Source organism: Balaenoptera physalus, assembly GCF_965194825.1.
Source record: "Balaenoptera physalus genome assembly, chromosome: 18".
In the NCBI taxonomy this organism is placed as follows: Eukaryota; Metazoa; Chordata; class Mammalia; order Artiodactyla; family Balaenopteridae; genus Balaenoptera; species Balaenoptera physalus.
In genome coordinates this window covers 29,973,646-30,001,059 of record NC_138899.1, presented here as the reverse complement: position 1 = coordinate 30,001,059, position 27,414 = coordinate 29,973,646, and the positions used below count along the sequence as shown (strand labels likewise).

General features: G+C 39.4%; 2 long non-coding RNA genes across 3 annotated transcripts in view; one reads left to right on the top strand and one right to left on the bottom strand.

The window, feature by feature from the left end:
* LOC309647486 overlaps positions 1–27,414 on the bottom strand; it is a 527,314-nt gene that overhangs the window by 346,592 nt on the left and 153,308 nt on the right. The gene's annotated exons all lie outside the window — the stretch shown is intronic.
* Positions 1–27,414, top strand: part of LOC309647490 — a 296,216-nt gene that overhangs the window by 263,611 nt on the left and 5,191 nt on the right. The window contains exon 2 of one of the 2 annotated variants that reach the window (XR_014256080.1): positions 21,002–21,054. This is a non-coding gene — a long non-coding RNA (uncharacterized lncRNA). Of the gene's footprint in view, positions 1–15,734; positions 21,055–27,414 lie in introns of those variants that run through there. The other variant, XR_014256081.1, reaches the window with a different exon arrangement.

The following is a 27,414-nucleotide window of genomic DNA, read 5'->3' as shown; positions in this document are numbered from 1 at the left end:
CTCCTCAATTTGGGATGATTCGTTGTCTGTTCAGGTATTCCACAGATGCAGGTACATCAAGTTGATGGTGGAGTTTTAATCCGCTGCTCCTGAGGCTACTGGGAGAGATTTCCCTTTCTCTTCTTTGATCGCACAACTCCCAGGGTTCAGCTTTGGATTTGGACCCACCTCTGCGTGTAGGTCGCCTGAGGGCGTCTGTTCCCCGCCCAGACAGGACGGGGTTAAAGAAGCAGCTGCTTCGGGGGCTCTGGCTCACTCAGGCCGGGGGGAGGGAGGGGTACGGATGTGGGGCGAACCTGCGGCGGCAGAGGCCGGCGTGACGTTGCACCAGCCTGAGGCGCCGTGCGTTCTCCCGGGGAAGTTGTCCCCGGATCACAGGAGCCTGGCAGTGGCAGGCTGCACAGGCTCCCGGGAGGGGCGGTGTGGAGAGTGACCTGTGCTCGCACACAGGCTTCTTGGTGGCGGCAGCAACAGCCTTAGCGTCTCACGCCCGTCTCTGGGGTCCGCGCTGGTAGCCGCGGCTTGAGCCTGTCTCTGGAGCTCGTTTAGGCGGCGCTCTTAGTCTCCCCCCCTCGCGCACCAGGAAACAAAGAGGGAAGAAAAAGTCTCTTGCCTCTTCGGCAGCTGCAGACTTTTTCCCGGACTCCCTCCCGGGTAGCTGTGGTGCAGTAGCCCCCTTCAGGCTGTGTTCACGCTGCCAACCCCAGTCCTCTCCCTGGGATCCGACCGAAGCCCGAGCCTCAGCTCCCAGCCCCGCCCGCCCCGGCGGGTGAGCAGACAAGCCTCTCGGGCTGGTGAGTGCTGCTCGGCACTGATCCTCCGTGCGGGAGTCTCTCCGCTTTGCCCTCCGCACCCCTGTGGCTGCGCTCTCCTCCGTGGCTCCGAAGCATCCCCCCTCCGCCACCCGCAGTCTCTGCCCGCGAAGGGGCTTCCTAGTGTGTGGAAACCTTTCCTCCTTCCCAGCTCCCTCCCACTGGTGCAGGTCCCGTCCCTATTCTTTTGTCTCTGTTTTTTCTTTTGCCCTACCCAAGTACGGGGGGAGTTTCTTGCCTTTTAGGATGTCTGAGGTCTTCTGCCAGCGTTCAGTAGGTGTTCTGTAGGAGTTGTTCCACAACTGATGTACTTGTGGGGAGGAAGGTGATCTCCGCGTCTTACTCCTCCGCCATCTTGAAGCTCCTCCCCACAATTTCCTTTCTTGATTAAATGCCTTAGATAGAGGCACTTAGGAAGGCTGATAAGACAGTCTATTAAATTCAAACAGGAGATGAGGGAATGACTCTCAGAGACCTTGGATGTTGGCCAGTACATCAGTTCAAGCCGTGGTGCCTGGGCTGGCTCCTGGACTCTGTGCTCCTTAGGTAAGATGTAACTTATATGTAATAGATGCTGTGAACTAATTAAGAAAGCAAGGGTAAACACGTGGGTGTAAACGTTTACAAAACAAAAAAGCACAGCCCTCTGCTTAAGTTCCAGGAAAAAATAAATATGCAAAAATTTTTATTTTGAAAAATTCCCATAGTAGAACCAGAACTGTGAAATGTCTCTCTGAATAAATATACATTTATGAATATCTTAGGCCTACTGCTGAAACACACAACAGATATCATTTTAAGCTATAATTTATGACTTCTTCATCAGCCTCTGAAACAACTAAATTATTAAAGAAGAAGAAGAAGGGGAAGAAGTCTAATGCATATAACAAGTAAGTCGAACTATTAAGTTGATTAACACCAGGAAATTTCTTATCTTTTTGGAGAAGTTAGGTGTTTGAGAAGAATTTTTGACTTAAAGTTAACTCAAAATTTTTGAGGGATAATTTTTGGGTTAAAATTTTTGAGTTAAAATAATACACTTTATTAGTGTTGAAGATCTAGCTGGAAATAACTTTACTGACTAAATTCTCAAAAGAGAGTCTCTCATTTCCGATCTTATTTGCTTTCTAATGTGGGACTTTGATGCTTCCCTTCTACAAAGATTCAATGCATTTTCTGTGTAGGTAAAAAATTTAAGTAAGCTATGTAAAAAATAAAATATTTATTTGCATTCACTTTTGTGTTAGTTATTAAAAATATATGTGAGAATATCATCCATTATATCTCCCAGATCTCTCTCTAGAGTTTCCAGTGAGGAGTATTTCCTTTGAGTTTGGGATAAAGATATATTTGTATTCACTGTTACCTTTTAAGCCTTGAGTAACTTTCTATATTTCTCTCATCCCAATGTCTCTCAGAAAACTCAAGGCTAAATTTTATGGTCAAGTGTAATCACTGCATTTTTCCCTAGTGTTTGTCATGCTAGCTTTTATCTCTTTTCCAAACTTGATTTCTCCCTTGTCTTCCTCCAACTTTTTAAAAACAATTTTATTGTTATGGTTTAATAAGATGCTTTAAATTCTTTTTCTCTATTAAGGAAGTAAATGAGTACAATACTGAACCCACACAAGCATCAATCACATACCGTATGTGGGTTCTTTGTAAAGAAATTACTGTTTTCTACTCTGTGGCATCCTTCTTCTTATGAGACAAATGAATTCCTGCTTATTCTTCAAGGCTGAACTCAAGTGTCTCCCCTACTGTACCCCCTTCTCTCATCCAGCAGGCAGAGTCCATCACTTTACAGTAGTACTGCCCTTGCCTCTGTGGATTCACTCATCACACAGCCTCTTTCTGTTTGTATCTGTCTTTACTCACAGATTATCTGGTTGTACTTTTTTCATGTTTCTATGCCCAATATCTAGTCTCCATGCCCTTCTTGAAACCCAATACCAGGCAAACGGTAGATATTAATCATTGCATGTAGATGAGACAAATCAATTAATGAATTTAAATGCTATGAAAAAAATATGATACCTTGGCAGCGTTTATGAGGATAGTGAATGCATTGATGGACAAGCTTCCACTGAGTTTCCTCTAAGTAACTGACACCATGCTATGTGCTACTGGGGGGCGAGAGGAGGACCCACCAGGGAAATGAAACTCCAACGTGTGATACCTTCAAGGAGTTAATTGTGCTGAGAAGGATAAGACTAATATGAGTTTGAGTGAGCTGGATAATTTTTAAGACTTGGAATAGTCTTAACAATATACATCAGTGTCTTCATTCAGGATAGGGTGGCAGAACAGAATAAGCAACGATATGAAGACAAAACAATGAACATGACTTACTCAAGGAATGTTGAGAAAACCTGTTTAAAAGACTTGAAGGTGAGTGATAATTAAAGATGAGTAAACAATATGGTTAAATCAGTAGTTGTGTGGGAGGATAGAAAGTAGGAGTTGGATTACATGAAATTCTCAAGATTCATGTAGAGTGATATTTGATACGCATAAAAGGCATAGTTCACTTTTCAACAAGAGGATGGTTTAATGAAAATGAGATTAATTTGGCAACATTATAAACAATAAATTAGAGCAGTGTAAAACAGAGGTAGGGAGATTATATAAGTAACAGTAGAAATCCAGGTATGGGAAGGAGAAGGTCTAGATTAAAATGCTTATAATATTAATAGAAGCAAAATTTCTATCCAGAAAACATTTCAAAGCAAGAATCTTGAGGCTTGGTAGATGAAAAAGGGTAGGTGAATAATGAGCCACAGTTTCTTAGTTAGAAGTAAAAATCTCACCATACCAATACTGAGAAGTAATAAATTTAATACATGCCATACTACTGTAGATCTTTAAAATTGTAAATCAGTAGAGAGAATGTAATTCCCAAACAAAAGGATGTAAAATGATGTATGATAGTACTAGACATTGATTTTTTTCCCCTGGAATAGTTCAACACGGAAGATAATTCACACTCATTATTTTAATGTTGATTATTTAGAAAGCTGTAGTTTATAGACTTTGCAAATGATTATAACAGAATTATTAATCTGTGCATAACATTGCCACCCAGGAAAGGGTTTGTATTAGTTTGGTAGGACTGACATAAGAAAATACTACAGACTGAGTGACTTAAACAACAGAAATTTATGTTCTCATAGTTCTGGAGGCTAGAAGTTCAAGATCAAGGTGTTGGCAGTTTTAGTTTTGTCCTGAGACCTCTCTTCTTGGCTTCAGATGACCTCGTTCTCATTATGTCTTCATCTGGCCTCTTTCCTACGTACCCACACTCCTGGTGTCTCTTCCTCTTCCTACATGGAAATCAGTCCTATTGGATTAGGGCCCCATCCTAATGGCCTCATTTTAACTTAATCACCTCTTTAAAGACCCTTTCTCCAAGTATGGTTACATTCTACTATACTAGGGTTTGAGACTTCAGTGTATGAATTTTGGGGTAACACAATTAAGCCCATAATATCCTGACCTCTAGGCCTTTAAAATTCATATCCTTGTCATGTGCAAAATACATTTACCTGATCCCCAAAGTCTTAACCCATTCTTGCATCAACTCTTAAGTCTACATCTTATCTAAATGTCACCTAAATCAAGTGTGGGTGAGACTCAAGGAATGATTTATCCTGAGGCAAAATTCTTCTCCAGCTGTGAATCTGTGAAACTGAAGAAGTCATCTGCTTCCAAAATATAATGGTGGCACAGACATAGGATAAGCATTCCCATTGCAAAAGGGAGCAATCAAAAAGAAGAAAGGGGTCACAAGTTCAAGCAAGTCCAAAACCTGGCAGGGCAAATATCATAAGGTTTTAAGGCTTGAGAATAATCTTCTTTGGTGCAATGTTCTCTCCTCTGGGTCCACTGGGGTGACAGCCCCCTTCTGGGCCCATTTTGGTGGTGTCATTGCCTCTCAGCCGTGGGCAGCAGTCTAACCTGTTGTAAACAAGGAGGTGGCCCCAACCTCTGAAACCTAGCAGGAGACAGCCTGGCTCCGCAGACCTGTGGTGGCAGTGGCAGCCCTACTGATCTCTGGATCACTTTTAGGGTTATTCTTCCCCCTTTTTTTTTTTGAAGAATACTGCATGTTTGCGGCTGGATAGCTTTAATGTTCTGTCCTGTAGAATCCCAGATGCACAATAGCCTTCCTTCATTCTGTCCCATCTCTGCCCTCTTCGATCCAAGCTGTCAGTGTTGATGCTGATATAACCTCTCTCTGCTCCTGGCTTCTGCTGAGACCACTGTATAAAATCATGAGTCACACCTATAATCTCTTTATGGAGTGATTGTCCAGCCGCACCGTTGGTGTTCTCTCTAGAACTTTCTCATTTTTTTTGCAATACAGTCAGGCTGAGAATGTCCCAAATCTTCAAGTTCTGGTTCTTTTTGCTTTACAATTCCTCCTTCAATTTCTCTCTCTCCTCTCACATTTTACTATAAGCAGCAAGGAGAAACCAGCTGCACGCACTTCAACACTTTGCTTAGAATTCTCTTCAGCTAAATATCCAATGTCCTCATTCACAAGTTCTACTACCTTCCACAAAATACTGGAATACAATTCAGCCAAGTTCTCTGATGCTTTATAACAAGGATCACGTTTTCTCCAGTTTCCAATGAGATGTTCCAGATTTCTATCAGAAACCTGAGCAGAATCACCTTTCACATCCATATTCCTGCCAACAGTCTCTTCAAGGTAATCTAGGCTTTTTTCTAACCCACATCTCAAAATTCTTCCAGCCTCTACCCATTACCCAGTTCCAAAGTCAATTCCACACATTTAGGTTTTTGTTACACAGCCTCCCACTCCTCCCTACCACATTCTGAGTACATGAGTACCTTCTGGGGATATGGGTGGCTTAAACAACAGAAATTTATTTTCTCACAGATCTGGAGACTGAAAGTCCAATGCCAAGGTGTTGGCAGGTTTGTTTTCTCCTGAGGCCTCTCTCTTTGGCTCGCAGATGGTGGTCTTCCGTGTCCTCATGTAGCATGTCCTCTGAGCTCCCACACCCCTGGTATCTCTTTCTTTCTTATAAGGACACCAGTCTTGTTGCATTAGGGCCAACCCTAATCACCTCCTTTTAACTTAATCACCTCTTTAAAGAACTTATCTACAAATATGGTTACATTCTGAGGTACTGGGGGCTGGGAATTCAACATATTAATTTTCGAGGAAAACAGTGTATCCCATAACAGGGTTTATGCCGTATATTTTCAACACAATCGTCTGTTTCATTTCTTCTTTGATTTCTAATATCTACTAAAGGCTTCTTCATATGATATAAAATTGTTTTCAGAAACCCAAAGAACCTCAAAATATATGCTTATGTTACCCAATTAATTTTGTTCTTTTTCCTTCTCTGTGATAGCTGAGCCTTTTGAGTTTATAAATTTTTACCTCTAAATTAATGCATATTTTATCCTCTCTTTTTATAGTAACCAAAAAAAGTCCCATATTAATTGATTTTTTTAGATTATAACCACACTCCCTTTAACTTTTTATTTTTTGATTAAAAAAATCACTTTTACAAAAGACAGGCCTGTTCATTTTCATGTGTGGGCTTGGGCATGTTACTTAATTTTTCTGTACCTCTGTTTTCTACTCTATGAGGTAGAATAAAATTACTGAACTGTTAGAATTGCTGAGAAGACTAAGATACAATGTGTGGATGTATATGCATAGAGTTTGGCTCCTTTCTCACTTTATGCCCCAAACTATTCTTATTAAACCTGAGAACATGAACAGGGCCTGTTCTCTGATCAAAATCCAGTAGCACAATATCTCTGTTGAGAGCACTGATTAGTGTACTGTATTATAATAGTGATTCCTCATCCCTTTGCTGTTTGCAGGGCTGTTTGTTGCTGAAGTAAATGTCCCAGATCTCTATGTAGCTTTATCACATCTTATATGTGTTTTTAATTTTTCTTGTATTGCTTCTGCCACATCAGTTTACCGGCTGTCACTTTTTATCAAAATCAATAAAACTTGTTTTAACAGCCTCCCACACTTTAATTTGCTGTTTCCAATAACTTGCAAGCTGGAAAATCAGATGATCAAGCCTACTGGAATTTGGGGAGATGTAAAGGCGTAAGTCCCAACTCTGGACTCAGTGCTATGCTGCATGATTTACCTAATTATATCATTCAATCTTTATAACAACCCAGGGAAGAGGTACGATGATTACTTTCATTTTGTAGATGAGGAAACTGAGACTTCAGGAAGTAATTTGTTCAAGGACAAATATGTAGGAAGGAGTAGAGTCATTACCTGAAATCAGAACTTCCAGGGCCTGACTCAGTACATTTACACCACATACCCTGAAGTGAGATATTCCTGTGATAGATTACTAAGGGTCCAAAACTTGTTGTACCATATTGATTTAATAGTTATGATTCTGTCCCATACTACTTTTCTCAAAGATCATAGGTACATTCATATTTAACTAAACACCATAGCACTTTAGTTCTCTGTCAGTTTATATATGATAAAATTTAATCACGAGGTACAATGATTACTCCACAAAATCTTATTCAACAACAACAATAATAAAACAGCTGATGTTTATTGAGTGATGACTACATATGTCTCCATCCCATGTTCTTTACATTTACTTTACATGGATTATCACATTCAATCTTCAGAATCACTCTGTGAAGTAAATACTATTATTATACCTATTTTGTAGGTGAAGAAACTGAGGTCATGAGTAATTAAGTTTTTGGCCAACCAGCCAGTAACTAAGGGATCTGGGATTCAAATCCAGGCAACTGAGACCAGTAGAAGAACTGGAAACACGGTGCCTTTAGCACTCAGCACTGAAAAGACAGAAGAAAGTTCCAAAAGTGTCGCTAAATATTCATTAAAGGTTCAGGTTCATTGAGCAGAAAATATCTTAGCTTGATGGAGTTCAGTCTCAGGAAACCAAGAGTAGGGATATAAAGTTGTGGGTAGAAATAGAGGACTGGAAAATGGAACCTACGCATTCATTTTTAGATTAATAGACATATTCTCCCCTGAGACTGCTGAATGGTAAGGTTTCTGAATTTCATTAGTAAGTCACCTAAATGTACAGCTTTCCACTGTTAACCCCAGAATTGTTGGTCAGACCTAAATTTTCCCCCTGTGTTTCCTTAGGGAAGAAGGATTCTGGGGCTTGGTCTGTTTGGTCTGTTTTTTGCACTCTGTGGTTGCTTTCTTCACTGGTTCTAACTTTTGCTTTGGTAGGTGGGCTTTCCTACCATTTCCATAGCTATTCCCTTTCTTCCTTTTTTTCTGCTTTCAAGATCATTACATCTGTGTGACCTGGTTCACAGTCATCTTCTCTTTCCCATTTTCTGCTTAGATCTGTGAAGACTCTAGCTCTCAGTTGAAGTTGAACAACCCACTCCACAAAGTTTGTTGATCTCTTTAATTTTAGCCATCCTTTGCTAACCTAAACTAGGACCTTGTTATGTGGCACTTCCTTAATTCCAAATCTGTGACCATACTTATTATCTTTCTGACGTTATTATTACCCCATCCCCACTCTACTGGCTCATCTACCTCAAAAAACCCAGCCCCTTAATCTTTCCTTTTTTCCCATTTCCAATCCCCAGTCATTCCCTTTAACCTCATACTCCCAATTCATTCCTGCCTCTTTTCCTTCTCCATCCAAACAGACCACATAGTCCAGCTTTTCCATTCTTTAAATAACTCTGTCCCACCATCTTCTTATATTATCTACCTTCTGGTCTTATCACTTTAAACCTGGTTGCTCTACAAAATCCCTACTCTGAATTAACATCAACACCCAACTTCTTCTTTCCTACATCCTGACTGCTAACAGAGAAAAGCTGAGAGTAGCATGACTGAGCACAGCTCCTAATTTATCATCTTCATCCTCAGCCTTTGGTAAATAACTTCTCTCGTTCTTCACAGTAGCTATTTTCTGACCTTTATTACTCCCTTCAAACCTCCAGCTCTACCTTTGCCCTGTTCAATTTCAGTAGTCACACTGCTTTTTTTCCCAGAAAAAGATAGAAGTTACCAGGTCTGAATAATTCATTCATCTCAATTTCCTTTCCTAAGGTCTCAGAGAAAGAGGTATTCACACTCATAACCAGAGTCAGTTCTTCCATCTAGGTTGGAGACTCACAGCCCATCTCTATAAGAATCTTACTCCATCAGTAATCTAACTTGTCAACTACATCTTCAACCTCTTTGTAGAACTGAAGGCCATGGTCTACACCGCATCTGTGATCTCTCCAAGCATCAAAGTCTCCACCAGCAGTTTCCTCCAGATGAATTCTTATTGCCATTGTTACTGTCCTGAGACAAGTCTTCCAAATTGGCCCAAACCTCATGATGCCAAAACACGTATGAGTGTTTGTGCATGCACCACAAGAATTTGAGTGTGTGTATATGAGAGAGAGAGAGAGAGAGAGAGAGGAGACTCGGGCTACATCTAAGTTTTCTGCTTATTCTTTTAAAAGTTAGACTCAAGGCCTATTTTGAACTAACTGCCAAACCCTTGAGTCTAGAGATCTCACTTGCATCAGAAGTATATAAACTAGTAAACTTGCCATCAATATATGAGTCCCAAATGTGTAGACATTAAACAGATAAATTGGCCCAATAATTTTGCCATCAATTATACTTGAAAAAATTTAATAAATCTTTTTTTTTTAATCAGATGCGTATGTTTGATTTATTTATTTATTTTTATTTTTGGCTGTGTTGGGTCCTCGTCTCTGCATGAGGGCTTTCTCTAGTTGTGGCAAGCGGGGGCCACTCTTCATCGCGATGCGCGGGCCTCTCACTATCGCGGCCTCTCTTGTTGCGGAGCACAGGCTCCAGACACGCAGGCTCAGTAGTTGTGGCTCACGGGCCTAGTTGCTCCGCGGCATGTGGGATCCTCCCGGACCAGGGCTCGAACCCGTGTCCCCTGCATTAGCAGGCAGACTCCCAACCACTGTGCCACCAGGGAAGCCCTTAATAAATCTTTTAAATGAAATGCCTTTCTAAATTAGTCTACAAGTCATCAGCATATCTTTTCATGTTTTATTTTTGATCACAAATGTCTCTATAAAGTAGATACACAAAATTATACTATTAGAAATGGTATTATATCAGTTTATTATAAGTTATATAAGTATATTATATAACTGTATTATACCAGTGGGATGAAGGGCTAATGGTAAAAAAAAAAAATCTGGTTATATATTACTGTCAATAAGCCCACTCATGAGCACATCATTTTTAATTAAAACTAAATTACTGGGGCTTCCCTGGTGGCGCAGTGGTTGAGAATCTGCCTGCCAATGCAGGGGGCACGGTTTTGAGCCCTGGTCTGGGAAGATCCCACATGCCGCGGAGCAACTGGGCCCGTGAGCCACGATTACTGAGCCTGCGCGTCTGGAGCCTGTGCTCCGCAACAAGAGAGGCCGCGATAGTGAGAGGCCCACACACCGCGATGAAGAGTGGCCTCCGTTTGCCACAACTAGAGAAAGCCCTCGCACAGAAACGAAGACCCAACACAGCCACAAATAAATAAATAAATAAATTTAAACTGCTCTGCAACATACTAATTAAGTCTGGGACCCAATTCTCAGATTAAAAAAAATAATAATAAAAACTAAATTACTAATAGCAATAGGGAATATATGTAGTATCATTAGAAATTCCCTGTGAAATATTTAAGAATTTAAGATTTACTGTATTGAACTCACCATAACCTTGTCTACCAGAAAAAGAAGTTGGTGTTTTCTTTCACAGCCATGGGAATGGTGACTCTAGCCAGAAATTTCATAATGGAGAACCTTGAATGATTAATCATTAATAAATCAGGAAGAGCAATTCTTTAGGATGCAAAACATGCGAGAAAAATAAATGTTAGTCTTAGGCAACCCCCAAAACAAAACCAAGAGGAAATTTTCGTTTGGCTTCTTTCATGTGAAATCAAGCATAAAATACAATTACTATGGGCATCACCAAAAAAAGGAACAGTTATTAAGTGGTAAAAGTATTCTTATTTTTAGATCAATAAAGCAAGGGAGTTTGGAGTCACAAAATAAAATAAGAAAAGTATGTTGGTGTGGGGGGGATGGTATTGGGGGATGGTGAAAGGGGACAGTGCTTCCTTTGATAAGAATAATCTGAAATCACACAGGAGGCATCTTTCCAGCCTTGAGGTCCCAATAGAGCTACAGCTTGAGAAGCAACAGGCAGGATTGAATAGTCCCCTGAATATGCAGTCTAAGGAAAACCTGAGTTGTGTCAATACAGTCTCTGTCACTTGCCAAACAATCACCCTTATCTACTTGCTTTACACCCCAAATCCCAAATGCACTCTCCATGTCACTAGGAAATCTGAAAATCGCTCCTGTTGAGGAAGGAGTGGGAAAGACAGGAGGAGCTAGCTGTTAGCCTTAGAGAGTGCATAAATCATGCACAGGGCGATCAGCTCATGGAACAGGGAGGGAGGCCCTCTAGAAATTCAGGCCCACTGAGGATCATGCCCCCCCACGCCTCTGCCGAAGTACCCATGGTGCCAGGAAGAAGATAATGGGGCACGCACATTTGGGTCAAGGAGTGGAGGAGGGGCAGAGGGACAATTTACCAGGTGGTAAAGTATGATCCTGGCCATTTCATCAAATGACATTTGCAAACGCTATAACCTCTCTTCTCTTGATTCTGTTCAGAAAGAAACGCTATACCTCCTTCCCACCAAATGAAATTGGGAAAATGCTTGATAATATGCTTTTCATGCTTGCAACTCAATTCCGAGGAAGTTTGCATATAAATAGAATTTACAATTATTAGCAATACAATTCTGGTTGCCCAGGTTTCTCAATAAAGTTCAGAAATTGTGCTAGGAACACTGGGGTAAGGTGGTTGTGAAAAGCATCTGGAACACTTCAGGCCGCCCATGGAGCAGGCTTTGGAAAATATTTTTATTTCCCTTTGTCCTTTATTCATTTTCCTGACACTATAGTGAACTTTGGAAATGACGGCCTCTGTCGTCCATCCATCAAAAGACTGGGCCTCAGACCATCTGTGAGACTTTTTTTGCTAAAATGAGATTTTGTTTGAAAACTTCGGCTTAAATGCAAAAAAAAAAAAAAAAATTCCCTGAAAAGGTTAAAACCATAGCGAGGCACATCTGCTGGCTAAAATTAGGCTTGTTCCTATTAGCAAAGGCCAGAACCCACGATGGGGAAATGTGGAGGCACCTTTGTTGAAAACATCCTAACCTTTTCATCCTGGCTGGATTCTTATGGAACAACAGCCGTAATATGTTCTGCTTTCAGTTATGCTTTCTGATTTTCTGCGTCACCTTCCTTTAATGGATGGAAAGGCCGTTAGAAAAAACTATCTAACTGAGGTTCTCCACTTAAGCATATCCTTTTAATGAGATTTTTAAAACAAAAAAATATTATCCTTGGTAATATTTTATGTCAGTGTTGGTTTTTTTTCCTGTCCTAATTAGAAATAAAAGTGTGGCCACTTCTCTGAGCCATTCCCTCTTGAACAACTGAAAACCTGAGGAAAATAACTTCAGTGCTTTCTCACTTCCCCAAGGTTTAGGAAGCTACAAAATCAGGAAAACTGAGATTTTAGAATTAAACCACTTCTGCATAAGAAAAGGATCACTTTTATTTAGTGAGGGTCTCCAGTCAGGGCTGAAGAAAGGCAGTTTCTGACTTTGCCTCAATTTCTCCGTTTCTTCAAAATAGAGAAATATGACTAAAAGTCACAGAAATAGCATCATATGAAAACAAAGTTGGTAAATTTAGCATAATAGACTTTAATGAAAGTCTTTCCAGCTTTGTCCTTAAAGATATGGTAGTCTTTTTTTGCAACTTTATTGAGGTATGATTGACAAATAAAATTGTATACATTTAAGGTGTACGATGTGATGTTTTGATATATGTATACATTGTGAAATGACTACCAAAACCAAGGTAATTAACCTATCCACCACCTCACACAGTTACGCGTGTGTGTCTGCGTGTGTGTGTGTGTGTGTGTGTGTGTGTGTGTGTGTGGTAAGGACACTTGAGATCTACTGCACATTTCAAGTAACTATAGTCACCATGTGATATGTCAGGCCTCCAGACCTTATTCAACTTAGGTACCTTTTGACCAATACCTCCCCATTTTCCCCAGGTGTGGTAGTGAATGCTGCAAAATAACTTCCATCACAGTACAGTGAGAAGAAGAAAAAATAAACATATCAGTAGCATATCTCTGCAAGCAGAAAATATCTCCAGGGAAGCAATCAATCTGCAGCTTTGATACAGGAGGAAAACCAATGGTATTTATTTCATCAAGGCATCTTTATAAAAATGAAGAACTTCAGTTTGTGAATCTTGGCAGCCTCTCCCAAATAATCAGAATATTCCGTGAGCCTGTGAGTTAACCAGAGAGGGGTTGCTAATCAAACAGCCATTCCAGCTTCAAGTTCTAATTTGGGAATTTTAATAAAGTTCAACCACCTGAAATGTTTTTTTTAAGCAGTGTTCTCTTTTTTTGGAGCCTAAGAATTATGATTGCTACCAGAGTCTCATTAGAGAATTAAAATCAGCCTTGGTTTGTGATTTCCGTGGTAATAATCATTAATTTAATTTCAGTTTTATTTAAATTATTTCATAGATCATGACATGGAAACTTTTTAACAAAATAAATTAGGGTGTTTTGTTTTTTTCAAATACTGGATGCATGCCCCTGTCTTCTTCTGCTCTCTAAAATAACAAGGATAACAAGAAACAGAAGTGCAAACTCACACTTCAGTAAAATTGGAGACGCTGGTACCCAGAACTACACTGTATGTAGAAACACTGCCAAATGTAGTGAAGGTCAAATAAAGATGAGGGAAGATGCTGAGAAAGCATGCCTGCAACTAGAATTTCAAGCAATGGGGCAGAACATAGTTCTCCCAAGCAGGTTTTATGAATTTAACCGTGATCAGAGTTAATGTCAACCATAATGGTGAAAGCCAACATCACAGGTCTCTTGAGAAAGGCACAACATCACTCATTCCTGTTTGTACCCCCTAAAAATCATAGCCTAAAATGAATTTTGAGGAAACCATCACACAGTCTAAACTGAGGCTGTTACGGACATCCCACAGCATTGAAATGGACCCTCACCCAAAATTTGGATCCAGCATTGAGACTGATGATCACACACACACACACATGCACACAGGATGAAAGGGAAAGGTTTATTACTCACTTAATGAAGCTTTCTGGGTTCAGTGGAGTGGATCCTAAGAACATCCAAAAACAGTTTAAAAGAGAACAGGAGACTGGCTTGGGGATTTTACTGTGATTAGGAGGTGGGGACAGGGCAGGTGGTTCCTCCCAGCATAGGTAGGAACTTGCACGGTTTGAACCTCCAAATGCACCCAAAAGGAAGAATCTGGGTTTTCCTACCAGCTTGTCCAGATGTGAAGCAGAAAGGGAAGACGTAGAGAGGACTGAACAGTTGTCAGCAAACACCAAAAAAACAGAGTACAAAGGAGCATATTGAAAAAGAATTGGCCCAAGCTCTTCTAAAATGTCAATATAAAGAGGTGAAAGCACACAGAACTGTTCCATATTAAAGAATAATCTTTTTTAGAGACATGAAAACTATATTCAATGTGTGATCTTGGATCAGAAAAAATGCTCTAAAATACATTATTGGGACGATTGGAAAATTGTGAATACGAATGATATAGTTATTTTTGTATCACAGTTAATTTCATGAATTTAATAATTATATGTGATTTTCTAATATAATTTTATGTTCTTAGGATATACATAAAGTATTTATGCGTGAAGAATCTTGAAGTCTGCAACTGGTTCAGTAAATAATATTTATATATGCATATTGTCGGTGTGTGTGTACTTATAATGTACAGAGAGAGAGAAAGAGAGCAAAATCGTGAAGAGTGCATACACGTCAACTTTTGTAAATTTTTATAGCTTCAAATTTTTTCCAAAATAAAAAGATGAAGTGAAGGAGGTAGTATGAAATCTCTTTACTGGAAGTAAAGGAACAGGATTCATGGACCAGCAGATGGAAATTCGCTGGGCCCTTCGTGCCAGTAATGAGAAGGAAGAACCAGGTGAATAAATACCCACACACGAGACCACCTTCACAGGAGGGAGGAGAGAAAGTTCAGAGCTACGAATTTTTGTGGACTGTGGAGAAAACAAAAAACAACTCACGCTCTCACTCTGGGTTATACCAAAGAGCTTTCTCCACACCAGGAAGAAAATCTACTAACCCAGAATTCACTTCATGCAGTCAACACAAAGAAACCGGCACATTACCCATACAAAGACTCAATAACCAGTCTCAGTACTGTGGAGTGCAAGTCTGAGCAGTTTTTACTTTTTCTTCAATCACTGCCTTCAGCCAGACCATGTCAAATTCCCTTTCTAGTTCCTTAAGGATACCTTGGGGAGATTTCATAAATTCTCTTTTATAGTTAGTCATTAACTCTTTAGTCTAATATTAATATTTCAGGCAGACAGGCACCTTAAAGGTCTCCTTCCCTCGCACTCAAAGTAGACCAGATGTGAACTGGAAAGACCTGAAATGAGAAGGATAGGAACAAATGACATGGCACTCCTCTCCCTCTCTCTTCTGGATCCAACTATTCCAGCAGTGGGAGTAGACAGAAGGGAAGAGGGGAAAGGCACTTATCTGTCCATCAGAGAGTTAGGCTGTTGGCAGGTGGCCAGGGGACACTGGGGTCCCTCCTAGATTGTTTTTAACCTTCTGCTATTCGGTCGGTTCATCATTCTAGGCACACATACTTTAATACTGTAGGCAGTATAAGGGGTTATGGTTTATTTACTCCAGATTCATTCACTGAAGTAAAGTTTGGACTTGGAACCCGATGCCTCTGCCTCTTACTACGGTGCCTCTGCCACTTTCACTACGGTGATAACGATTAAAATAGGTATCTGAGTTTTCTCCCAAAAGCTAGAGAGCTAGTCCTTCAAAGAGAATGCATCGGTACAATTCTATATCACTTAGGGAAATATATGAAAGCAAAAAAAAATCACCTTTTAAGATGAGTTTTCGTATGTCTTTTTTGCCATCCCCTTTATGCCCTCATGAATTCTAAAGGTGCTCAGTAATTCTAAAGATGCACTTCAGTCATCTAAGACACCCCATGGGCCCAACGGATAGCAATTCTAGATCTTTCTAATTTAGTGCTTCATGCCAAGAGTCAGCTGCCATCTGATGAAGATGGTCTTAAAGAAGTGGGATGCATTTTATGCTTCGTGTATTTAAAAAAAAAAATTAAAAGTATGTTTTAGAGTTGCTCAGCCCTCAAGTCGGAACATTTTGTATCATTTTCTCACTTTTAGTTGCATTATTGTTTTCATCGAATTTCACATGTCTATAACTCCTTTTTATCTACTACTGTTTTCTTAAGAACAAAACGGCATAGAGGAAAATCAGTAAATACTGAGTCAAACACTTGACTTCTAGACCCAGCTCTTCAGTGATCTCCTTAACAGGGGATCTCTAGGAATGCTACTTAGGAGAGTCATAGGAACAGCAGCCTGGTTGGCAAGGGCATGGGAGGTGGAGATTTATTGGCACAATACCCAGTGGTATACATAACTTAGAGATTAGAGGGAAAGCTAAAGCCTACCGCTGACGCTCTGCATCTGCATGTCCTCATCTCTAAGGCTGATTTAAATATAAGCATTTTAAAATTCTATCTTGGGCCTTCAATTACTTTATTTCCTAACTTTCATCACGTTCCCACCACTTACATACCTGTAATTCCAACTGTTACTTTCCTCTAGCAAAGCCAGTATCCAGCTTTCCCTCACACACCTAATCTGTACCATATCATTGCTACACCAAAGTCATCAGTTCCTCCAAGCTTTCCTTATCTCATGAGATTACTCTAGGCCAATTATACACATTTTATTTTTCATAATGTTTGATGAGTTCCAGAGAAGTCTGTCACATAAATGTGTTGTGCAATGGCTCTGGCCTAAGAAGATTAGCTGAGTTTCGAGAATAAAAATCATGTTAAAACTTGTACATCACTAAGTAACAAAAATGACCATTTCTTTGGCTTTTGTATGTGCCAGGAACTGTTCCCAGCTGGTTTTATTCATTGTATCTAATTTAATGTTTCCATTACAAGTATTTCTAGTTGGTGGATATGATTCCCTTTTTTTTTTTTTTTTTAGAAGGAAAGGGGCCTGCCCTGAGACAAAGGGCAGGGTTGTTTTTTTTTTTTTTAAGTATTTGCTTATTTATTTATTTATGGCTGTGCTGGGTCTTCGTTTCTGTGCGAGGGCTTTCTCTAGTTGCGGCAAGTGGGGGCCACTCTTCATCGCGGTGCGTGAGCCTCTCACTATCGCGGCCTCTCTTGTTGCGGAGCACAGGCTCCAGACGCACAGGCTCAGTAATTGTGGCTCACGGGCCCAGCTGCTCCGCAGCATGTGGGATCCTCCCAGACCAGGGCTCGAACCCGTGTCCCCTGCATTAGCAGGCAGACTCTCAACCACTGTGCCACCAGGGAAGCCCATGATTCCCTTTTTTACAGGTGAGAAATCTGAGGCTTGGATGGGTCGACTATCTCACCTGCTGTCATATGCATAGTGAGTGGATCATTCTGATTCAAGCCCGGATCTCTTTAATTCCAGCACTACTCTCTTCCAGCCACAGGATTCTGCTGCCCAGTAGGTTATAGCACATTTTTCGTGAATGCAACCATCTCTGCTTGCTTTTCTCCTTGCTGCATCAGACTCCAAACAGATATAGCTTTAACCATCTGTTCACATACTTTATTACCAAACTACCAGACAGTATATCATTTTCAAGACCAATTCTTCACTCCACAGTCAAATAAAATGTTTCAAAAAACCAAGGAGACGATGTCCATCCAGATTCCCACCCCGACTTCATGCTGTGGCGTGGAGTTCAGGGCCAGGAGCCGTGCTGATTTTAGCAGTGGTCACAGAGGCCTTGAAAGGGAGGGCAATTTTTTTTATTAGATAGCTGGTATGGAAAGATAGACTTTAACCTGCATACTTCCTAAAAGTGACTTAAGGTGATTTCAAATAAAAAAGAGCAGATATAGTAAATCTCAAAAGAGATGTGATAAAACACAAAGCTAATTGTTAAAGTACAAAATAGGGCTTCCCTGGTGGCACAGTAGTTAAGAATCCACCTGCCAATGCAGGGGACATGGGTTCGAGCCCTGGTCTGGGAAGATCCCACATGCCGCAGAGCAACTAAGCCCGTGCACCACAACTACTGAGCTTGCGTGCCGCAACTACTGAAACGCGCGCACCTAGAGCCCACGCTCCGCAGCAAGAGAAGGCACTGCAATGAGAAGCCAGCGCACCGCAACAAAGAGTAGCCCTGGCTCGCTGCAACTGGAGAAAGTCCGCACGCAGCAATGAAGACCCAATGCGGCCATAAATAAATAAATAAATTTATAAATAATAATAATAACATAGGTGTCACATACCAGAAGGGAAATAGGAATGAGAAGAGAAAAATTGTGAGAGAGAAGGTTTAGCAAGAGAAATTGCTGCAAGTGAGAGTAAAGGCTTAGTTCAGACATATCTGCAAGCCCAGCTGGAGAGCGAAACACGATGAAGCTACAGCAGCACTTCTTAAACTTGAACGTGCAGGTGAATAGGCTGGAAATCTGGTTCAAATACAGATCCTGATTTAGTAGGACTAAGGTGGGGCTAGAAACTCTGCACGTTTAACAAGTTCCTGGATGATGCAGACTGCACTTTAAGTGGAAAAGAATTACATTCATAGTCCAATAACTGAAAATTTACCATGACCCAAAAAAAGGCTTTATTGCTTTATGTTTTTTATCTCTGAGTGTTATAAGTTGAATTGTACCCCCATCCCAAATTCATATGTTAAAGCCCTAACCCCAAGTACCTCAGAATGTGACCTTATTTCAAAATAAGGTCATTGCAGATGTAATTAGTTAAGATTTGGTTATTTGGGTGGGCCCTAATCCAATATGACTGGTGTCCTTCTAAAAAGGGGAAATTTGGGTACAGAGATACATACACATGACAAACACCATAAAGATGAAGGCAAAGATAGAAATGATGCTTCTACGAGGCAAGGAATACCAAAGATTGCCAGAGAACACGTAAGGTAGGGGAAAGCATGGAGCAGATTTTTTCCTACAGCCCTCAGAAGGAACCAACCCAGCCCACATCTTAATCTTGTACTCCTAGCATCCAGAGCTGTGTGACAATAAATTTCTGTTCTTTAAGCCACCCAGTTTGTGGTCTTTGTTCCAGCAGCCCTAGCAAACTGATATGGAAAGAAAATATGTCTCTATAGAAGGAATATTGCACCACATGTCACCCTTGACTGTGATTTAATGAGAGGTTCCTAAAGTGTCCCTTAGGTCAGAATGTTTGTTTCCCAGACTCTATCCCTGGATATTTTGATTTCATAAGCTTGAGGTGGTCCAAAGAACTCGAGTTCCTATAAAATATCCCAAGTTACAAATAATCAGGTATGTTTGGGAACTAGTGGTTGAAATTAACATTATGGGGGCAATATGTCTCATGAGATAATTGTCAGATATGATATAGAATTTGTTCCCTTCCATACATTGCAGTTTCTACAGTGATTTTTTAAATCTTTAATGGAATTAATTGATTGAACTATTGGTACACTGGATGAAAGCAAAAACACTTTAGGACAAATTTCTTGTCCACCGTCTATAATCACTCTAAATGGCTTTTGATTTTACCACCTAATATTCCCAAAATAGAATTTATCAAATAAACAAGAAAATTCATCTGACTTTGTTATAAATTTACTAATATCTTTTTTAGCAGGAAGAATGAATGACTTTGACCTGTGTTTCCAAGCCACCCAGCCTGGGCCCTTTAGTTTGGTGAACAAACCAAAGAGTGGTAGCTTTAGAGAAGGGCAAGGTTTCCAGTTCTTCCCCACAGCCTCAATTCCATTAGCATGAGACCTTGAAACCACGTCTGTTTTTAGTTATGAAATTCAAACAATTGCCTAACCTCTTGGCTCTTAAGTAAAATGTTCAAGGGCTCACATGACAACACTTTTTGTTGTATAAATGAATCAGTTGTATATTATGAATCTGTTGTAATTATATAATCTGTTGTGTATAATGAAACTGTTTTTGCAAAAAGAGGAAAAAGAGGGAACAAATAAATGCCTATAAAACATCTGGTTAGGATCTGCAAAAGGTTATACTTTTTCTGTGTCTCCAAAGGCTTGTTCTATCTGTCACCCATTGCTTTGTTTGAGTTTCTGCAGGTAACAAAATTATGGAGAAGTCCTGTGGATAAAAACACAGTGTCTGGAGCCTACTATGCCTTCCTGTTTGGCCAGAACTGAGCTAGTCCATGGACAGGCAGAAAGCGGCTATGTAAGAAAGTGTTTAGAATAGCGTCTCTTGATAGACACAAAGGAAACTCACAGCACCCTGCAACACATCTCTATTGAAACATTGCACAATGTGCAAGTTCGTTTGTCCAAGATTCAATTGTAGAAGTTTAGTAGGTTGTATAAACAACAGAGAGAGGGGAAAGATAAGGTGAGAAGATACATCAAAAAAAAAAATCAATGCTTTATGGTTTGCTCAGATGTAACTAACTATGTGCCAGAAGGACTTACCTTGTTTTGATTTGATGTGTGTGTGTGTGTGTGTGTGTGTGTGTGTGTGTGTGTGTAGACACAGTGTAGGTCTTTGCAACCAAGGTGAAGGGGACACTAAGAATCTAAAGGATGAAAAAAACTTCACTTAAAACTGAGAAACCTATGTATATGAAGCATGATACTTTTAAAATTAATTACATGAAAATAAATATTGATTAGTTTCATCCTGTAGATAATTCTTTTACATTTGTCAGCACATGAAAGTGAACACTAACATACAGGGGAAATGTATAGTTAAGGTAATTTAAAATAGTTAGTATTAAGCAGGACCTCAGAGAACACCCTTGAAGGATAATAATAGTAATGGTTTCATTTCAAAGTCATAAAACTTTAGAAAGTTAAGTTTTTTAAGCCTATATGTTCTTAACTAATGTATATTGAATATTTACTATGTCATGGAATACTCTGTTTTATGTACGTTAATTTAACTCTCATTGCATTGTATTAAAATGGGATTATTGTACCCATTTTACAGGTGAGGAAATCAAGGCTCAGAGTGATTAACACCTTGAACAAAATCAAAAGCTTGTAAGTGACAGAGCTGGATTCACTCTCCAGGCTCCTCACCCCTCTCTGTCTATAACCTGATTTCAGTGCCTGAATTATGTATATTCATCCCTTCATTTTAAGTGTTTAAACCCAACCAGGCCTCCCGAAAGGCAAAATATGCTTGTTGTACTTCATGCTTATAGCAAACCAATACTGCTTTGACTTGTGTTCTGTCCACCTTGTGTCTATTAATATTGTTGGAAAATGGATGACAAAAAACTCACATATTTTTGTATGACAAAAGTTTTCTATGAAAAACTGTCAGAGAACGGATTTAATTATTTAGTGAGTGATAATTCATATGGGGGGGTGTCTAAATTATTGCATTCTAGATTAAATGAGAAGTGACATTGATGCTTAGCATATCTAAAATTCAAAATGAGAAAGGGAAAAATTTTAGTAGGTAGACATTTCATTAAGTTATTTGAGTTGGCTGGCTTTTTACATGGAGTTGCCATGTTGATTTATTATTTGTGCTGGTGTGATATAAACAGGCTGAGTGTTAGTATACAATAATAGCTAAAATTTAATATAGTTTTAAATGTGTCAAACCACAGCAATATAAAGATGGAAGGGTCCTTACCAATCAATGAACCCCACTCAACACAGGAACCCCTCTACAATGATTTATGGTCTAATCATTCCATTAAACACGAGGAAGCTGAGGGTAAGCTCAGTTAAGTGATTTAAGTTTAGAAAGGGGTTAGGCCTCAGACTTCCCAATTCTCAGCACACTGTTCTTATTTTAATTGTATTCCTTCACAGTGGCCTCTGCTTTACCGAATTAGTGCCTTATACAATCAGCTGCAAAATGGTATCAAAATATGAAAGGCAAAATTATCTCTGTATCAAGCGAGATAGCAAGGTGGATTCCAAGGGACATCTCATGTGATGTTAGAGAGTACTTAGTTTGAATTTTGGGTTCTCTGTGATTTTACAACAGTACCCTCCTGCCGAGCAGCATGACACCCCCCCATGCATGCTCACAACACACAAATCATAAAACTAATTTCCCATCCTGTATTCAACCTGCTTTTGGCTCCCAATCCCTTTATGTAATCCCCATTGCTTCTTCCTTAGGCACAGTGGTACTTTTCTAAGATCTTTGAATCCATATTTTCTTCCTGGTCATAAGGAATAGGTGCTAGCCGAGTAAGGACAGTAAGCAGACCATCATATAAGACCCATGCTAGGAAACATTGGGGTTGACCAGATACACAGTCAACATGAGTCATGACTCTCAAACTGTGCAAATAGTGAGGACGGGCTCCAGCACATAAAAGGTCAAAGCCTCTCAAAAATTCTGACTCCCTCATTCTTCCCCTCCAAATTCCATCCTGCTGAGGCTGTTACAATTTGCTAAAACTTAATTTTATTCAAGACTTAAGTAATAAAATGAGTTAATAAAAAAAATAATAAACCCTTACACTCAAGTCCCTATCATTGCTAGACTCTCCTTCAAGTTGATGGCTTTGCTTTGGTCATTTATGATGCAGAACTACTCTTGTGGGAGGGAAAGCTTAAACTGAGCTTGGTGTCATGTAGTTTTTCTTTGTAGTCAAAGATGCTGTTGATGCTGGCATTGTTTCCTGCACGTTGCTTCTTACCATTAGTTGTATTTACACATGACCTGTTTTTTAACAGAACTTGGATGTAATTTCCAGCACAGTTTGCATTAACTTGTTACACTGGGAATTAATGACAACTTGAGTAAATGTTAGTCTCTAGAGAAAGGCAGTTTAAGGCAATCATAGCTTCTAAAGCTACATTTTTCCTAAGGTCTATGTCACAGTGCGGGTGTCACTAAGGGCATCATTTATACTCACAGAAAAGCTCATTAGCAGTGTTAGGACTTCAAGATAATATTGGATGTCTTTCTGTTCCTTGAGTATTCAGCCTCTTCTTTGGGAACCAAGTCCGCCATAAAGCCAGTGAGGTTATTGATTTCATTCTGTCCTCAGCTACTGTGGCAGCAAGGTGCTATCTGTTCCAAGGTATTATTTCTCTCCTACTTGTATTCACTTTCTCTCCAGTGGTCCTTTAGATATCAGTATTTTTTGAAGTATTTTTACATAGGATACTACAGACAGTTTAGTGGTTTTACTACTGACAATTTCTGAAGGTCTGTGGTTGTAAATTATTCATCAAGGGGCTCACTCAGAATACCTGAGAAGGATGTCCATACTTTCCTGCTCATCCTAAAACAGACATAACTGGGAAGTGTGCCCGAGTGGATGAAGGGGGTCTGGGGTGGAAGCCAGCCAGGATTGCCCAGTCTCTGCAATGCTGCTCACTAGACCTGTGGCCCTGAGAATCCTACTGTACCCATCTGAGCTTTAGTTCCCCCACTTACTAAACCCGTCTATCAAACACCAACTTCACGGGAGAGATGAGAGGATAAAATTGAACAACATATGTGAAAGTACCTTGCACAAAGAAAACAATTAATAATTGCTGCTAAATAAGTAATGACAGATAATATTTAATAATACTTTCTTAGTTTACAGCCCACATTTGCATACCTTATATTGGTTCTCTATACAGTTTGAGGCAAGTAGCTGTCATTATGATTTCAACTTTATGGTGAGGAAATTGAGTCTAAAAGGAGTTAAAGGACTTGCTTAAATTCATAAACACCCAAAACTAAAACTTCTGACTTTCATTTCCATGCTCTCTTGAGGTCTGGCTCAAGTAAGCAGCTAATAAGTGTTTATTGAATAGCCACATCTTTTCTTTCTTTTAAAAAAAAATCTTATCATGGAAAATTTCAAACAAACACAAAAGTAGATAGAAAAACACCATATGATCTAGCGATCCCACTCTGAGGCATATATCTGGAGAAAATTATAATTCAAAAAGATACATGCACCACAATGTTCATAGCAGCACTATTTATAATAGCCAAGACATGGAAGCAACCTAAGTGTCCACCGATAGATGAATGGATAAAGAAGATATGGTATATATACACAGTGGAATATTACTCAGCCATAAAAAAGAATGAAATAATGCCATATGCAGCAATATGGATGGACCTAGAGATTATCATACTAAGTGAAATAAGTCAAAGACAAACATCGCATGATATCACTTACTTGTGGAATCTAAAAAAATGATACAAATGAATTTATTTACACAACATAAATAGACTCACAGACGTAGAAAAGAAACTTATGGTTGCCAAAGGGGAAAGGGGGAGGGAGGGATAAATTAGGAGTTTGGGATTAAAATATGCACACTACTATATATATATATAAAATACATAACCAGGGACTTCCCTGGTGTTCCAGTGGTAAAGAATCCGCCTGCCAATGCAGGGGACGTGGGTTCGATCCCTGGTCGGGGAACTAAGATCCCACATGCCGCAGAGCAACTAAGCCCGTGCCTTACAACTACTGAGCTCTCGCGCCTTAATGAGAAAGCCTGCGTGCTGCAAACTACAGAGCCCACCCATGCGCCCTGGAGCCCACGCGTCACAACTAGAGAGAAGCCCGCGCACTGCAATGAAGAGCCCGCGCGCCCGCAACAACAACAAAAAAGATCCCACATGCCTCAACAAAGATCGTGCGCACCACAACTAAGACCCGACGTAGCCAAAAAATAAAATAAATAAATAAGTAGATAAATAAATAAATAAAAAAGAAAAAAAAAGATAACCAACAAGGACCTACTGTATAGCACAGGGAACTATATAGTCAGTATCTTGTAATAACCTATAATGGAAAAGAATCTAAAAGAGAAGTTACATAGATGTATAACTGAATCACTTTGCTGTACACCTGGAACTAGCACAGCATTGTAAACCAACTATATTTATAAAATTGTAAACCAATTTATATTTATAAAATTTTTTTTAAAAAAAGAAAAATAGGAGTCCCCACATACCTATCCCCCAACTTCAACAATTTTTAATATTTTTCCAACCATTTCTGTGTATTGCCCCAGCTCTTTTCATTTTGGCTGTTTTAAAGAGATTCTCAGGCATAATTTCATTCTGCTTATAAATACTTCAGTATGCACAATAATTTTAAAGGAAATTTTTACTATAGCCACCATTCCTTGATCTTTACAAACAAAAAATTTTTAGATTCCTTACTGTTATTCAAATTCTCCTGAGTTATCTCAATACTATCTTTTTTCAGTTGATTAGTTTGAGATGAAATTCAAACAAGGTCTGCACACTGCACTTATTTTTTATATCGCTTACGGATATTTCATTCTCTAACTATCCTCCTTCCTTTTGATTTCATGTCATTGGTTTATTAAAGGTATATTATTTTTATTTTTACATCATAGAGAATGGTTCATATTCTGAATTTAGCTGTTTGCTTCTTCATGGTTCCATTTAACCTGTTCGCCTATGGACCCAAATTTCCCATTAACCAGAGTTTAGATGTAGATTCCCGATTAGATTCTGATTCAGATTTTTAGGCAAAAATATGTCATAGGTTATTAACACTCTCTTATTCTTAAGCTTGGCTTCTATCCCCCCCCTCCCTATACACCTTTTTTCTTGATTTCCATTTTTCATCCCTTATTCTATCCTGACTTTATCTGGTGATGGCTTTACTCGTTGTTAGAATATCCTTTCTTCTTCACTTCTCCAGTACTAACCCTAATAGTGCCAGTACCCACTGCAGTTTTGGCTTTCCTTGGCTTTGTGTTTTGCAGCATGTGTCACCCCTTTTGCTCCATGAAGCATCTTGGAGGATCTTCCTAAGGTTTTCACCTAGGGCCTCAATTATAATGGAATGTACACTGACGCCTGAATGTTCAGACTATATATTTAGAATCTGTTCCTCAGGGAGATATCACTTTGTGTTTTATTCTGTATTTGTCTCTCACATATTGCCCTCTGCGGGACTCCAAAAATTTCTGTATGTTGCCCTCTCCCGTGCAGTGCTCTGCCCTGACACCTCTATCTGCCTTAGTCTCCTTGGACTCCCAGCTCCATCTTTTCAGTGCAGGGTGTCCACTGGACTTTGTCCGAATTTCCCCTCCTTGCATCACGGCCTGAAAACTCTTTCCAGGCAGTAAACTGGATGCAATTGTACGTACGGCTCATCAAATTTGTTTCGCATATTTAAGGAATTCTTATCCTTCCCTGTCAGTAATATTCAGTGTCTTGAAAACCAACACGTTATTTGTTTTGTTTGTATTTTCGCTATTTCAGGTGCGTGGGTAAATCTGGTCCCTGTTAAACCAGATTTAAAGCAGAAGTCTATAGTCTATTATTTGAAGTCTTTTGAATCAAACTTCGGGATAGTAAGGGGATATTTCACTGGGGATCTAAATCAATAAAGAAAATGTTATTTTGTTGTATTTTAAACCATGGGAACAAGACATACAATAGCAAGGATAAGATTGTAAAGCTGGGTAGAGCGCTAGAATTTTCCTTTCCTATTTTGATAAGGTTGTGGTGGTTATCCTTGGGTGTTGCCTGTTTCAGATTAATGGTGGAATTTAAGCCCAGTGTGAAGGACTTGGCAGATAATAAAACTGAATGTAGCAACTGACTGTTTGGAAACAGACAATACCAGTGAGGATCTGGGAGATACTGAAGACTTAGAAAGGCAGCTAACCTCAAGCCACAACAGAGAAGTCCTGGGGGCTCTAGTACATGGCTGCATGCCTCATCACCAAAGGAATGATGAAATGACATTCAAAATCATAACTGTGTTCTTCTCCATTGCCCCAACATTTGCTTCTGTTTTTTTCTACACAGGGAAAAATATACACATGTCACAAATTAATAGTTACATAAATTGTGAAACATAGCAATGATTTTATTTGTTCTGTGGCAGCACAAAATAGACGAATTTTTCTGCATCAAAATAGAAAATGAAATCACAACAAATAAAACTAATGAACAATAACACAATTAGCAATGATATTTTAATTGCACCATCCCATCCACGTAAACCTGTTTATTCATTTCAACATTATATGTCTCAGAAACACTTTGTTTGCTTTCCTCTGTCCCTTAATAGTTAGACTTTTTGTCTAGCTTATTTGTAACTGTGATGTATTTTCTAGGCAGCTATAATTATTTGGAAACAAAATTAGAAGCTTCTAATAAAAAAAGAATTCCTAGAAAATTAGAACACATGAAAAAGTAATATATACTTGAAGTGATTGCTTTTGGAGTCAAAACGGATTTTGTGATGGAACTGTTGCAGATAAATGATCTTCTCACAAAAACATATTGAAGGAAATGGAAGAAACCTGAAATTCAGAGTTAAAAATATTTGTCGGGGAATAGTATTTACTGTTAAAAGAGTATGATGAGTCTGGTTCATTTGTAAAGAAAAGAGATTTTTTTTAGTTGTTGAAAATCAG